General features: G+C 41.4%; 1 pseudogene; it reads right to left on the minus strand.

The window, feature by feature from the left end:
* The window catches only part of LOC123425881, an 82,485-nt pseudogene extending 66,577 nt beyond the window's left edge, over positions 1 to 15,908 (minus strand).
* Positions 15,909 to 16,966: the final 1,058 nt, after the last annotated feature.

A 16,966-nucleotide genomic window follows, 5' to 3' on the forward strand; every position in this document is an offset into this window, starting at 1 on the left:
AGACATCAAATGGTTCAATGACAAGTGAATAGTTCATATGCATTTCTTGACGCTTACTGATATTCCCTATTCTTTGGCATTTGTCCCAAGACAAGACAATCTTATGGGCATCCTTGAAGAGAGTGGGCCAATAGAAACCTGATTGCAATACCTTATGGGTAGTTCTATCTCCAGCATGGTGTCCTCCGTAGGCTTCGGAATGACACTGATGCAAGATCTGTCCCTGTTCATGTTCAGGCACACAACGTCTAATAACACCATCTACTCCTTCCTTATAAAGGTGAGGATCATCCCAAAAAAAGTGTCTCAAATGAAAGAAGATTTTTTTGTTTTGCTAATAGGTGAAACTGGGTGGTATGTATTTGGCTACGATATAGTTTGCGTAATCGGCATACCACGGTGCACTATGTGAAGTGCGGATGACATTTAGTTGCTCATTAGGAAAGCTGTCATCAATAGGTAGTGGGTCATCAAGGACATTCTCTAGCCTAGACAAGTTATCTGCTACAGGGTTATCAGCACCCTTTTGGTCAACGACGTGCAAATCAAATTCCTGTAGCAGGAGAACCCGTCTGATCAGTCTAGGCTTAGCGTCCTTCTTCTCCATGAGGTACTTAATAGCAGCATGATCAGAGTGAATAGAGACTTTGGAGTCAACTATATAAGATCTGAACTTTTCACATGCAAACACGACTGCTAAAAATTCCTTCTCTGTAGTGGCATAGTTTCTTTGGGCACTGTCTAGAGTTTTACTAGCATAGTGAATAACATTCAACTTCTTGTCAACTCTTTGTCCTAGAACAACACCAACACTATAATCACTAGCGTCGCACATGATTTCAAAGGGCAAGTTCCAGTCAGGTGGTTGAACAATAGGTGCGGTTATCAAAGTCTTCTTAAGTATTTCAAAGGCTTCCTCACAATCCACATCAAAAACAAAAAGGAACATCCTTCTGCAAGAGGTTGGTAAGAGGCCTAGAAATCTTAGAGAAGTCTTTAATGAACCTTCTATAGGAACCAACATGACCTAGGAAACTTCGTATACCTCTGATATCTGTGGGGCAAGGCATTTTCTCAATTGCATCAACCTTAGCCTTATCAACTTCAATGCCTCTTTCAAAGATTTTGTGTCCTAAGACGATGCCTTCATTAACCATAAAGTGGCACTTGTCCCAATTCAAGACAAGGTTGATATCTTCGCATCTTTGTAAGACTCGATCAAGGTTGTTGAGGCAATCATCAAAGGGAGACCCGTAAACGAAGAAGTCATCGACAATATTTTCACAGAAGTCAGAGAATATAGCCATCATACATCTTTGGAAGGTGGCAGGTGCATTGCATAAGCCAAAAGGCATACATCTATAAGCAAAGGTACCGAAGGGGAAGGTGAAAGTGGTTTCTCTTGATCAGATTGTGCAACAGGTATTTGCGAGAAACCTGAATAACCGTCTAGAAAGCAGAAGTGTGTGTGCTTTGATAGCCTTTCTAGAATTTGTTCGATAAACGACAAAGGATAATGATCTTTCCTGGTTGCCTTGTTCAGTTTCCGGAAGTCTATCACCATCCTATAGCCGGTAATAACCTTTGTGGGATTAGTTCATCCTTATCATTAGGAACGACGGTGATACCTCCCTTCTTAGGTACGCAATGTACTGGACTTACCCAATCACTATGAGCAACAGGATAAATGATTCCTGCTTCCAGAAGCTTTAATATTTCTTTTCTAACGACCTCTTTCACCTTAGGATTCAATCTCCTTTGACGATTAGCAACTAGTTTGAAGTCAGGATCAGTTTTAATCTTGTGCTGACATAGAGTGGGACTAATACCCTTAAGATCATCAAGAGTATATCTAATAGCAGCTCGGTGCTTCCTCAGAGTTTTTAGTAACTTCTTCTCTTCGCGCTCTGAGAGGAGAGCACCAATAATGACAGGATATATCTCCTTCTCATCAAGATAGGCATACTTAAGAGTATCAGGCAACTGTTTAAGCTCGAACACATGATCACCCTTTGGTGGGGGAGGATCCCCAAGCAGTTCAACAAGCAGATTATTCTTGAGAACAGGATATTGTTCTAAGAAAATTTTATCTATCTCATCTCTCTCCTCCATATGCATATCATTTTCATGCTCAAGAAGATATTGCTCGAAAGGATCCGTAGGAGGTACGGAAATAGAGGCAAGAGCAATAATTTCATCCCTTCCAGACGACTCTCTTTCATGGGGTTGTCTTCCAAACTTAGAGAAGTTAAATTCATGAGGCACACCCTCGAAACTAACTGTGAGAGTCTGCTTAATGCAATCAATGTGAGCATTGACAGTGTTGAGGAAGGGTCTACCAAATATGCTGGGACAAAAGTTATTTTGTGCAGTACCAAGGACAAGGAAATCAGTAGGATACTTCGTCTTACCACACAAGACTTCTACGTCTCTCACAATTCCCAGGGGGCAGATAGTGTCTCTATTAGCTAGCGTAATAGTGACATCAATGGGTTCTAACTCAGCAGGTGCAATCTCATCTTTGATTTCATCATATAGAGAACGGGGTATTGCACTAACACTAGCTCCCATATCACATAAACCATGGTAACAGTGATCTCCTATCTTGACAGAAACAACGGGAAAGCCAACTACAGGTCCGTATTTGTCCTCTACGTGAGGTTTAGCAATTCTAGCGGAGTCCTCACAAAATTTGATAACATGCCCATCTATGTCTTCGGCTAAGAGATCTTTGATAATGGAAACACTAGGTTCAACTCTAATCTCCTCAGGGGGTGCAAGTGGTCTAATGTAACCCCTACGTATCACAGTTGGAGCTTTAGAATAATCCTTTATCCTAGCAGGGTATGGTGGTTTCTCAGTGTAAGCACAAGGAACAACATGATCACTAAAAGAAATGAATTTCTCCTCAACTAGATTGGTTTTGGCTATGTTGCTTTCTACAGGAGGATGATATTTAAACCACTTCTCTTTGGGAAGATCAAAATGAGCAGCAATAGATTCACAATGAGAACCTACTATCTTAGAGTCAAGTCCAGACTTGGCGCTAAAATCTCTAAAAGTGTTTGTCTCAACAACTGATTTAACGCAATCAAACTTGAAATTCATACCTGACTGCTTACCTTCCTCCAGCTCCCAATCCTCAGAGTTGCATTTGATTCTTTCCAATAAATTCCACTTGTGATCAATATCCTTCTTCATAAAAGAACCGGTACAAGAAGTGTCAAGCATGGAGCGATCTTCATGAGAAAGCCGAGCATAAATGTTTTGAGTGATGATTTCTCTCGAGAGCTCATGATTAGGGCATGAATATAGCATTGATTTAAGCCTCCCCCAAGCTTGAGCTATGCTTTTCCTGTCACGAGGCCAAAAGTTATAAATAAAGTTCCGATCATGATGTACTAAATGCATAGGATAGAACTTTTGATGAAATTCCAATTTCAACCGATTGTAGCCCCGTGATCTAGTATCATCACATAGCCTATACCATGTCAATGCCTTATCCTTCAAAGATAAAGGAAAGACTTTCTTCTTTACCTCATCCTCGGGCAAACCCGCAAGCTTAAATAAAACACAAACTTCATCTACATAGATTAGATGCAAGTTTGGATGTGCAGATCCATCTCCTTTGAAAGGATTAGCCAACAGTTTCTCAAGCATACCCGAAGGAATTTCATAAAAGATATTTTCAGTAGGTACCTTAGGTTGAGGAACAACTCCTCGTGCTTCTGTTCGTAGTGAAGATACCCCGAACAAACTCCTCAAAGGAACAGTTTCCATAGTGACAAGTGACAATAAATTTCAGCACAGTATATAAATGTTTCCTTACCAATTTCCACTTACGAAAGGCGCTTCGATCCCCGGCAACGGCGCCAGAAAAGAGTCTTGATGACCCACAAGTATAGGGGATCAATTGTAGTCCTTTCTATAAGTAAGAGTGTCGAACCCAACGAGGAGCAGAAGGCTCTGATAAACAGATTTCAGCAAGGTAATAACTGCAAGCACTGAAAGTAGCGGTAACAAGTGATTGTGTAGCGAGGTGAAACGTAGCAAGCAAAAATTAACAAGTAACAAGTAGTAGCAACGGTGCAGCAAGTGGGCCAATCCCTTTTGTAGCAAGGGACAAGCCTGAACAAAGTCTTATAGGAGGAAAAACGCTCCCGAGGACACATGGGAATTTCTGTCATGCTAGTTTCATCATGTTCATATGATTCGCGTTTGTTACTTTGATAGTTTGATATGTGGGTGGACCGGCACTTGGGTACTTCCCTTACTTGGACAAGAATCCCACTTATGATTAACCTCTTTCGCAAGCATCCGCAACTACAAAAGAAGAATTAAGACAACGTCTAACCATAACATTAAACTAGTGGATTCAAATCAGCCCCTTAGGAAGCAACACATAGGCTGGGGGTTTAAGCTTCTGTCACTCCAGCAACCCATCATCTTCTTAGTACTCCCCAATGCCTTCCTCTAGGCCCAAATATGGTGAAGTGTTATGTAGTCGACGTTCACATAACACCACTAGAGGAAAAACAACATACAACATATCAAAATACCGAACGAATATCAAATTCACATGACTATTATCAGCATGACTTATCCCATGTCCTCAGGAACAAAAGTAACTACTCACAAAGCATAATGATAATCATGATCAGAGGTGTAATGAATAGCATCAAGGATCTGAACATAAACTCTTCCACCAAGTAATCCAACTAGCGTCAACTACAAAGAGTAATCAACACTACTAGCAACCTTACAAGTACCAATCGGAGTCGTGAGACAGAGATTGATTACAAGAGATGAACTAGGGATTCGAGAGGAGATGGTGGTGATGAAGATGTTGATGAAGATGCCTCCCCTCCGACGAGAGGAGTGTTGGTGATGACGATGGCGATGATTTCCCCCTCCGGGAGGGAAGTTTCCCCGGCAGGATCGTCCTGCCGGAGCTCTAGATTGGATCTGCTCAAGTTCCGCCTCGTGGCGGCCGCAAAACCACGAAAAAGCTCCCTATTGATTTTTTCTGGACCAAAACCCTTCATATAGAAAAAGAGGGGGGCTAGTGGGTCGTTAGGGAGCGCACAAGCCCCCACTCCGCTTGTGTCGCCCTGGCAGCCTCCCTCCGATAATTCTTTCGCCCAGTATTTTTTTATATAATCCCAAAAAATCCACGTAACTTTTCAGGGCATTTGGAGATGTGCAAAACAGTGGACAAAGATTTGCTCCTTTTCCAGTCCAGAATTCCAGCTGCCTGAATTCTCCCTCTTCAAATAAACCTTGCAAAATAAGAGAGAAAAGGCATAAATATGGTACCACAAAGTAATATAAAAGCCCATAAAGCAATAAATATCAACTTGAAAGCATGATGCAAAATGGACGTATCAATATCTATTGATGAGCATCTCCACAGCTCATTGATATGCCTAGTTAATGTGATCATCTTCTCCTTATTTTGTCTTGCAACCTCCACCAGACTCCACACCACTTATAGTGCTAAAACCATGGCTCACGCTTATGTATTGCGTGAGAGTTGAAAATGTTACAGAAAGTAAAGGTGTGAAACAATTACTTGGCCAATACCGGGGTTGTGCATGATTTAAATTCGTTGTGCAATGATGATAGAGCATAGCCAGACTATATGGTTTTGTAGGGATAACTTTCTTTTGGCCTTGTTATTTTGAAAGTTCATGATTACCCTGCTAGTTTGCTTGAATTATTATTGGTTCCACGTCAATAGCAAACTATTGTTTTGAATCTAATAGATCTAAACATTCACGTCACATATGAGGAGTTACAAAGGACATCTATGCTAGGTAGCATGAAAGCATCAAAAATTCATTCTTTATCACTTCCCTACTCGAGGACGAGCAGGAGCTAAGCTTGGGGATGCTTGATACGTCTCAAACGTATCTATAATTTTTGATGGTTTCATGCTGTTATCTTGTCATCTTTGGATGTTTTATGTACCTTTTATATCTTTTTTGGGACTAACTTATTAATTCAGTGCCAAGTGCCAGTTCCTGTTTTTTCTTTGTTTTTGGCTCTTTTTAGATCTGATTTTGGAACGGAGTCCAAACAAAATAAAATCCCCGAAATTATTTTTTCCCGAACGGAAGAAGATCAGGGGGCTTGAGGGCCAAGCCAGGAGGGCTACAGGGGGCCAACAAGCCCCCTTTTCGCCACCAGGGGGGCGGCCAGCAGGCTTGTGGCCTCCCTGTCCTTCGCCTATATATTCCCTAAAATACAGAAAAAAATCAAGAGATCCACGAAAAAACTTTTCCGCCGCCGCAAGCTTCCGTTTCCGCGAGATCTCATCTGGAGACCATTCCCGGTGCCCTACCGGAGGGGACTTTGGAGTTGGAGGGCTTCTACATCAACATCATCGCCCCTCCAATGACTCGTGAGTAGTTCACTTCAGACCTACGGGTCCATAGTTAGTAGCTAGATGGCTTCTTCTCTCTCTTGGATCTTCAATACAAAGTTCTCCATGATCTTCATGGAGATCTATCCGATGTAATCCTCTTTGGCGGTGTGTTTGTCGAGATCCGATGAATTGTGGATTTGTGATCAGATTATCTATGATATATATTTGAGTCTTTTCTGATTTCTTTTATGCATTATTTGATATCCTTGTAAGTCTCTCCGAGTCTTGGGTTTTGTTTGGCCAACTAGATCTATGATTCTTGCAATGGGAGAAGTGCTTGGTTTTGGGTTCTTACCGTGTGGTGACCTTTCCAAGTGACAGTAGGGGCAGCAAGGCACACATCGTGTAGTTGCCATCAAGGGTAACAAGGTAGGCTTTGTCGTAGATATGAGATTGTCCATCTACATCTTGTCCTCTTGCTTAAGGCGTTACTCTATTCTTTTGGACTTAATACACTAGATGCATGCCGGATAGCGGTCGACGTGTGGAGTAATAGTAGTAGATGCAGAAAGTATCGGTCTACTTGTTTTGGACGTGATGCCTATAGATATAATCATTGCCATATATGACGTCACGACTTTGCACGGTTCTATCAATTGCTCGACAGTAATTTGTTCACCCACCGTCTACTTGCTTTCATGAGAGAAGCCAATAGTAAACACTACGGCCCCCGGGTCTATTCACATCTATCGTTTCCACTTTCGCTTTTACTTTGCTTTGTTACTTTGTTGCTTTCAGTTCTCACTTGGCGAACAATCTATAAGGGATTGACAACCCCTTCATAGCGTTGGGAGCAAGCTTTTTGTGTTTGTGCAGGCACTTCTGATACTCCTTCACTAGATCGATACCTTGGTTCTCAAACTGAGGGAAATACTTACCAGCGCTGCGCTACATCACCCTTTCCGCTTCGAGGGAACACCAACGCAAGGCTCCAAGGCCATGGGGGAAATCCTTTGCATATTAGCCTAGGAAGTCCCTTAAGGCGTAGCGGTAGCAGAAGGATTCCTCGTGCCGTTGCTGAGGAGTATCAAGAACAATCTCCCGTCAACACGGCTAGTTCTGGCGGCATTGGAAAGTCTTTTGTTGTAGTAGCAGTGTACATCTCCTCCAACTTTCCATGTGGGACTAAACTTACCACTCCCACCACTTGCTTGTACACATGGGCCACTTTGAGATTTGAGGATTTGCTAGTTGGGCTACCCCAAATATGGGCCCAAATTCCAACAGAACCCGGCAATGGAACCATAGCTACCCATGCCGTGTTATACGTCGATGGCAAGAATTTTGGGTTTTGTAGATGCTTCCGTATCCTGTCCTCCCGATCCTAATTTATATGATAATCACATGTATTTTAATTAATATCACACTTTAGTGGTAAAGGATCAGGCGTGATGCTCATACCATGTTTTGTCGGTTTAAATTTTGTTCCCCCAACGGCGTGCTCTCGACATATGCTATTTGAAGAAATGAAACAGTACGGAAAATAGATTAGATCATCATTCATGCAAACTCTACACACAATACACTAGTAGAAAAAGGGTCTTTCTGCGAGGGCCCAAAGACCATTAGTCCCGGTTCAAACGAAAATCAGGACCAATGCCAGGCATTGGTCCCGGTTCGGTTTGCCGGGGCATTAGTCCCGGTTTAGGGCAAAACCCAGGACTAAAGATCCAGCGACTGCCATGCGGCTTGCCGTAGAGTATTAGTTCCGGTTTGTGGCAATAACCGGGACTAAAGGGTAGGCTGATAGTCCCGGTTTTAGACAAAAACCGGGACTAAAGTGTTGCCTATATAAACCCTCGCCCCTGCCCACCGTCTCCTCTGTTTTTTGGCTGTTGAAGTGTGACCATGCCAGGCTCTTGCCACTCTAGCTCATGCACATGAAGTGTTCGATGAAATGCCCGAGCCACACTACTTAAGCTGTCTCCTCTCCAAGCTCGACCTCCAAACTCCATTTTCCTCAATATTTGTCTAGGTTTGCCCGTGCACCAACTGCACAAGTGTTTTAAAAGGGTAGCTACTTCATCCTTTCATCTGTCACTAGATCATTTCAAATGCTCAAATTAACTTCTTAGAGTCTGCACATGTGTAGGGTGTCGTCCCGTGCCCGTCCTCACCTTTGACGATCGCTCGCGCCGATCTCGTCGCGAGCACCACCGTGGTGAGCCTCTTGTTCTTGTCTTCTTTTTAAAAGAAAAAAAATCTTACTTGTATGATTTAGATACATACTTGTATAAATTACTTAGTTTCATTATTTTTTGTTATTATATAGTACGATGGTTTTAGTATCCGCCTCCGCCGGCCCTCGTCCTGTCTATGATTCAGATGTGGTATATATTATCTTTTATAACTATTTTTTCATTTAGTGTTTATGACAATTATGACGACCAACGTGACATATATATTTTAATCTAGGAGGTATGTGAACCAGAAATTCCGACCCACATAGAAATTCTTGTCGAGAAGTTAAATTTGGTTGAAAAAGAAAGAAAATACTTGAAGGAAAAATTGAAAATAATTGAGGAGAAGAATATGGAACTGGAGTTGCATGTCACCGATGTCATCGATGATCGCAAGATGAAGATTGATGCGATGCAGTTGAAGATGGATGCAATGCGCTTGAAGATGGATGAAATGCGCTTGAAGATTTGGAATATTAGAAAATATGCCATTGATAAAGAGGCTTGGTATCATTATGCTGTTGGGTCAATTGTTACCTTAGTTACGATTTTGATCGCATTTGTTGTTGCATTTAAATGTTTTACATAGTTGTATGTTGTTTTATGAGAGAACTTTATGTATTTATTTTTTCCAATAATAACATTTGATCACTACTGTGCTTTGGTTTTAATGTGATGATGAACTTGTATTAATTTGGTCATATATGCTCTGCAGTGGTTTTTTATATACTTAGTTTCATAATAGAGATGAACCGCCAATGGATGTACGGTGACCGACGTACTTCGAAGTACATTATGAACCGAGACTAATGCCCGAGGCACACTAAGTTCACACAAAATGGTATCCTCGACCGAGGTTAGCAACCTTATCCTTTTCATCTGTAATTGATACAAAAATATTGCATGTGTCAATGTACGGTGGTCATTTCACTATTCATGTATGATGCTAGATCGATGCACGGAAGCAATGGATGTACGGCGAATGACGCGGTTCCGGATTTATAAAAGGCCTACATAAATTTATCAATGTGGCCGAGGCAAACAAAGTGGATAATTTTATGCCTTGTCCATGTGTAGTCTATGGAAACATGAAGGAGTACTCTAGCTCGAAAAACATTCATCTCCACTTGCTTCAGAGAGGTTTCATGCCCACATATTATTGTTGGACCATGCACGGAGAAAGAGGGGTTAGGATGGAAGACAATGAAGAAGAACAAGATGATGACAACTATCCTATGTTCACTGAAGAATACGGTGATACTACAATGGAAGACAATGAAGAAGAAGGAGGTGAAGAACAACCGACATTAGATGAGCCCGCTGATGGTCTTGGTCGGGTCATTTCTGATGCAAAGAGAGAATGCGATACACAAAAGGAGAAGCTGAAATTGGAGGCCATGCTAAAGGATCATAAAAAGTTGTTGTACCCAAATTGCGAAGATGACAACACAAAGCTCGGTACCACACCGGAACTGTTGAAATGGAAGGCAGAAACTGGTTTATCTGACAAGGGATTTGATAAGTTACTGAAAATATTGAAGCCGAAGCTTCCAAAGGATAACGAATTGCCCGAGACTACGTACGAAGCAAAGAAGGCTATCTGTCCTCTTGGATTATATGTGCATAACATACATGCGTGCATTAATGACTGCATCCTGTACCGCGGTGAGAAGTACGAGAATATGGATAAATGCCCGGTATGCATTGCATGTCCGTACAAGATCAGATAGGATGAACCTGGTGATGTTGAGGGCGATGACGAGCCCCCCAGGAAGAAGGTTCTTGCTAAGGTTATGTGGTATGCTCCTATAATAGCACTGTTGAAATGTCTGTTCAGAAACAATGAGCATGCCAAGTTGATGCGATGGCACAAACACGAGCGTAAGAAAGACGGGAAAAAGTTGAGACACCTCGTAGATGGGTCGCAGTGGAGGAAAATCGAGAGGGAGTGTCCGAACTTTGCAGATGACCCAAGGAACTTATGGCTTGGTCTAAGTACAGACGGCATGAATCCTTTTGGGGAGCAGAGCTGCAGACACAACACCTGGCCCATGACTCTATGTATCTACAACCTTCCTCCTTGGTTGTGCATGAAGCGGAAGTTCATTATGATTCCAGTGCTCATCCATGGACCGAAGCAACCCGGCAACGACATTGATGTGTACCTAAGGCCATTAGTTGATAAACTTTTGCAGTTGTGGGCCAAACCAGGTGTAGATGTGTGGGATGAGCACAAACAGCAGGAATTTGACCTATGGGCATTGTTGTTCGTAACTATCAATGATTGGCCTGCTCTTAGTAACATTTCAGGATAGTCAAACAAGGGATAAAATGCATGCACACACTGTTTAGATAAGACTAAAGGTACATATTTGGAAAAATCTAATAAGGTTGTCTACTTGGGGTGTCGTCAATTTCTTCCGACCAATCATCCCGTAGGAAATAAAGGCAAGCATTTCAACGGTGAGGCACATCACTGGAAGAAGCCTAACCTCCCTACTGGTGATGAGTTATTGGCTATGGTCAAGTATTTGGATCAAATAGTAATCTTTGGAAAGGGTCCTGGCGGTCAATTTGTTCCGAAAGACGACATTACCAGACACGTGCCCATGTTGAAAAAGAAATCTTTATTTTGGGAGCTACCCTATTGGAAACACCTAGAGGCCCGGTCTTCAATCGACGTGATGCACGTGACGAAGAATCTTTGCCTGAACCTGCTAGGCTTCCTGGGAGTGTATGGAAAGAAAAAAGATACAATAGAAGCATGGGAGGAGCAGCAATGTATGAAAGACCCATACGCCAAGAAGACTGATAAAGTGTGTCAATACTTAAGTAGCTACGCTCTTACCAAAGCAGAGAAGGAAATCTTTTTTGAATGCCTGAGCAGTATGAAGGTCCCCTCTGGCTTCTCATCTAATATAAAGGGAATAATAAATATGGCACAAAAAAATTCCAGAACGTGAAGTCTCATGATTGCCACGTGATTATGACGCAGTTGCTTCCGGTTGCATTGAGGGGGCTTCTACCAGAAGATGTTCGATTACCCATTGTGAAGCTATGTGCATTCCTCAATGCCATATCTTAGAAGGTAATCGACCGAAAACGTCTGGAAAGGCTACAGAAGGATCGAGAACGTCCAATGTCTTGTCAGTTTTGAGTTGGTGTTCCCCCCCGTCCTTCTTCAATATTATGACGCATCTCCTGGTTCACCTAGTCGACGAGATTTCCATTCTCGGTCCTGTATTTCGACACAATATGTTCCCCTTCGAGAGGTTCATGGGAGTCTTAAAGAAATATGTTCATAACCGTGCTAGGCCAGAAGGAAGCATCTCCAAGGGCTATGGAACAGAGGAGGTCATTGGGTTCTGTGTAGACTTTCTTCCTGACCTTAAGCCGATTGGTGTTCCTGAATCGCGACATGAGGGGAGACTAAGTGGAAAAGGCACACTAGGAAAAAAAGAGATGATATGTAGGGATGGGCATTCTTTCACTCAAGCACAGTGCACAGTTCTAAAATGTTCCACCTTCACGGCTTCGTATATCGAGGACCACAAGAATTTTGTACGCCCCGAGTTCCCAGGGAAGGCTATCTCCTGGATTGAAGAAAAACACATGGATACTTTCAGTAGTTGGTTACGAGCACGTCTCATGAATGACAACACTATTGGAGATCAACTCTACTTGTTGGCCGCGTCACCTTCTTCGACTGTATTACATTTCCAAGGGTACGAGATAAACGGGAATACAATTTACACGACCGCCCAAGATAAAAAGAGCACCAACCAAAACAGTGGTGTCCGCTATGATGCGACAGACGAGAATGGGAAAGAGGACCCATACTATGGTTACATAGAGCAGATATGGGAACTTGACTACGGACCTACTTTTAAGGTCCCTTTGTTTCGGTGTAGTTGGGTGAACATGAATGCAGAAGGGGTAAAGGTAGACCAGTTGTACGGAATGACAACAGTTGATCTCAAGAATCTTGGTTACACAGACGAGCCATTTGTCCTAGCCAATGATGTGGCTCAGGATTTGTACGTGAAAGACATGTCCTCCAGACCAAAAAAATAAAAAATAAGCAAATGGATACATCGAGCGATGAGCCAAAGCGTCACATAGTTCTTTCAGGGAAAAGAAACATCATGGGGATTGAGGACAAGACAGACATGTCAGCAGATTATAATAAGTTTGATGAAATTCCGCCCTTCATAGTGAGAATTGACCCAAGCATCCCGTTAGATAATGAAGATGCTCCATGGTTACGGCCAAAGCGATCATATGCAAGGGATCAAAATATAAATCTATGTAATGTATTAAACTTTATGTGATGTGTACTAATGTATTAAACTTTATGTGATGTGTACTAATGATACTTTGTGATGTGCCTTTGAATGGTACATTTTGAGCACACAAAAAGTATGGAATTCAAATAAGTTCAAAAAAATGAAATCCCTTTGTAAAAGATGAGTTCTCGTTCGAAACCCTGATACTTCGAGAGAGGTTGTCCATTTTGTACACGAAGTGCATCCGGTTTTTGTCGTAACCCTCTCAACTTTTTAGCACATTCTATGTGGGTGAAATGATGATACCATGCGAACTTTCAACATTTTCAAAGTTCATTTGTAGTGCTTTTCAGTTTCAGGGTCAATTAGCTCAAAAAAAGTTAATGCACAGAAAATACGAAATGAAGTCAGAAATTGTTGAAAATTTGTGATGTGCCTTTGAATGGTGCATTTTGAACACACAAAAATTACTGAGTTCAAATAAGTTCAAAAAAATAAAATCCTTTTGTAACAGATGAGTTCTTGTTCGAAACCCTGATACTTCGAGAGAGATTGTCCGTTTTGTACATGAAGTGCATCCAGTTTTTGTCGTAACCCTCAACTTTTTTAGCACATGCTATGTGGGTGAAATGATGATACCATGCCAACTTTCAACATTTTCAGAGTTCATTTGTAGTGCTTTTCAATTTAGGGTCAACTAGCTCAAAAAAAGTAAATGCACGGAAAATACCAAATGAAGTCAGAAATTGTTGAAAAGTTGTGTTGCGCCTTTGAATGGTGCATTTTGAACACATAAAAACTGTGGAGTTCAAATAAGTTGAAAAAAATGAAATCCCTTTGTAACAGATGAGTTCTCGTTTGAAACCGTGATACTTCGAGAGAGATTGATCGTTTTGTACACGAAGTGCATCCAGTTTTTGTCGTAACCCTCTCAACTTTTTAGCACATGCTACGTGGGTGAAATGATGATACATGGCCAACTTTCAACCTTTTCAGAGTTCATTTGTAGTGCTTTTCAATTTCAGGGTCAACTAGCTAAACTAAAAAGTAAATGCACGGAAATTACCAAATGAAGTCAGAAATTATTGAAAATTTGTGATGTGCCTTTGAATGGTGCATTTTGAACACACAAAAAGTATGGAGTTCAAATAAGTTGAAAAAAATGAAATCCCTTTGTAATAGATGAGTTCTCATTCGAAACACTAATACTTCGAGAGAGATTGTCCGTTTTGTACACAAAGCGCATCCAGTGTTTGTCGTAACCCTCTCAACTTTTTAGCACATGCTATGTGGGTGAACTGATGATACCATGCCGACTTTCAACATTTCCAGAGTTCATTTGTAGTGCTTTTCAATTTTAGGGTCAACTAGCTAAAAAAAGTAAATGCACGGAAAATACCAAATGAAGTCAGAAATTGTTGAAAATTTGTGATGTGCCTTTGAATGGTGCATTTTGAACACACAAAAAGTATGTAGTTCAAATAAGTTCAAAATAATGAAATCCCTTTGTAAAGATGAGTTCTCGTTCGAAACCCTCATACTTCGAGAGAGATTATCCGTTTTGTACACGAAGTGTAACCAGTTTTTGTCGTAACCCTCTCGACTTTTTAGCACATGCAATGTGGGTGAAATGATGATACCATGCCAACTTTCAACATTTTCAGAGTTCATTTGTAGTGCTTTTCAATTTCAGGGTCAACCAGCTAAAAAAAAGTAAATGCACGAAAAATACCAAATGAAGTCACAAATTGTTAAAAATTTGTTAAAATATTTAATAGAAAACAAAAAAATAGCCAACTAAAAAGAATCAACTAAAACATTAAGTAAAATGAATGAATTAAAAATAATCAACTAAAGTTATCAAAGTGCTTATTTGTTAAAAAGATTCAAGTAAAACATTAACTAAAAAGAAACAAAAAAAGATCAACTCAAAAGAATTTTCATAAAGTTTTTCGTTAAAATCTTTAATAGAAAACTAAAATAGAAGAGAAAAAAATCTTTAATATGAAAAAATGAAAGTAAGTTATTCACAAATTTCAAAGAATTCAAATTTGAAAACTAAATATTTAGGTGTAAGTATTTAGGTGTAAGTAGAAAAAGCCAAAATAAATAAAGCAAATAACAAAACAAAAATAATGGAAAAAATTGAAAATATATGAGAATTTATGGAGAAAATTCAACCTAAATTCAAAGTGAGCTCAGTACGGACGAAAGGAGGCCCAACCAGAAGTTTGTGACGGCATGCAGATTTGTTGTTAGGGACCACATCCCTATCACAACTCGATAATGGATTAAGCCAAGGGAGGAAGGAGTCTGATATGTCGGCACAACAGCCAAAGAAAACTTTGGAGAAAGCTCATGCTTCATTTCACCCTGCCGGCGCCAGAGCTTGATCCAGATGAGGAGGAGCCAAATGAGGATGAAATGAATAGGCGAAAAGAGGCCCTAGAGAAAAAAGTCAAGGAGTGGTCTCTTAAGAAGATGGCCGATCTATTCAGGGGATGGAAAAAAAGATTGCACCAGGATTTTATCTTGAAAGATAAGACTCCAGATTTCGATCACGACTATGAGAATATTAAAGACTACTCGGCTGAATTTGTGGCGTACAAGAAATCAGAGGACGCCTTGAAAAAGTCTGCAACAAATAAGACGAATGGAGGTAAGAAGAAGTACCACCATATTATGGGGCCTGGTGGCTACACAGTAAGATGGCTAAGTGGGAAGAACTTGAGGCATCATATCTGGACAAAAATATCACTCAAGAGCCCTTAAGATGGCTCAAACGGGCAAGAAACTGGTTTTACGGGCATGTGGGCTTGTTGGACGCAGAAGGGAAGGCAATATATAACCAAGGACACAAAGATAATACCCTACCCATCGAGGAGATTAGACGTGCAATACAAGATGTTGAAGAGGGATGGTTCTTACCCGATAGAGAGAACGACAAGCTCACACGCGCCCTTCTGAATAAGGAACACAAAGGGCGAGCACGAGGCTTACCAGGCTCCCCGCCATGGATTCTTGTGTTCTCCGAGGAAAGGAAGTGATTTCCCGATAGAAGCCATCAGAGGAGAAAGGAAAAGGAGGCACGTGATAAAGCGGCTGAGGCAGACCGACTGCATAATCTAGAAGAAGCAGTAAAGCGGCTGTAGCAGGATCAAATCGGCAGACAACAAGGTAGCGGCCAATCTGAGCGGCTCATGATAGAAGCTGCATCGAATCGGAAAAGCAGTGTCGCTTCCACGCAGCTCCAGGATGAGGGTGATGATGCACCGACGACGTATCCTCCTCGTCGCTACCCAGCGGATGATATCACAGAGAGCACACCTTGTGAGCTAAGGTGAAACTTCCTAAGTTAAGGTTGACGGTGACGGTCGGCGACTCCGTGTCAACATACCTTCCCCTACAACGGCACCAGAAGAATGCTGCTAGCACTCCCCAGCAACGAAACTAGAAGAATGTTGTTGATGGCCCACCAGCGCATGGGATCGAGGCAGTTTTCGAGGGTAGAGTATTCAACCCAATTTGTTGATTCACCAAGGGAAGTGAGAGGATACTCTCAATTATTAGCAGCTGAATGTGTCAGATTCAACCACACCTGAAAGATTAATATCTGCAAGCAAAGTATCAGCAGTAAAGTAGTATGATACAACGGTGTCAGAAATGATCTGTTGACGGCAGACTATTCCTAATGATTGTATCAATGGCGCCAGAAGTTGCCCTTTGACAGAAATTGTCTATTCCCGTCAACGACCAGCGAACCAAAATTGTATTAGGTAGCAGTAGTGTAACGAGTAATAGCAGTGGTAAGGAACAACAATAGTGACAGCTGTAGCGAGTAGCAACAGTAGCAAGCGACAGTAGTAACAACAGTAGCAGCAGAGCAAGACAAGTAACATCAGTAGCAGCAAAGCAAGACAAGTAACAACAGTAGCAGCAGAGCAAGACAAGTAACAGTAGTAGCAGCAGAGCAAGACAAGTAACAGCAGTAGTGGGACAAACTCTTAGGCAATGGATCGGTGATTTGTTTGGATGATATTCATCATGCAACAGTTATAACACGAAGAGATATG

This window comes from Hordeum vulgare, chromosome 2H (assembly GCF_904849725.1).
Source record: "Hordeum vulgare subsp. vulgare chromosome 2H, MorexV3_pseudomolecules_assembly, whole genome shotgun sequence".
Classification (NCBI taxonomy): domain Eukaryota; kingdom Viridiplantae; phylum Streptophyta; class Magnoliopsida; order Poales; family Poaceae; genus Hordeum; species Hordeum vulgare.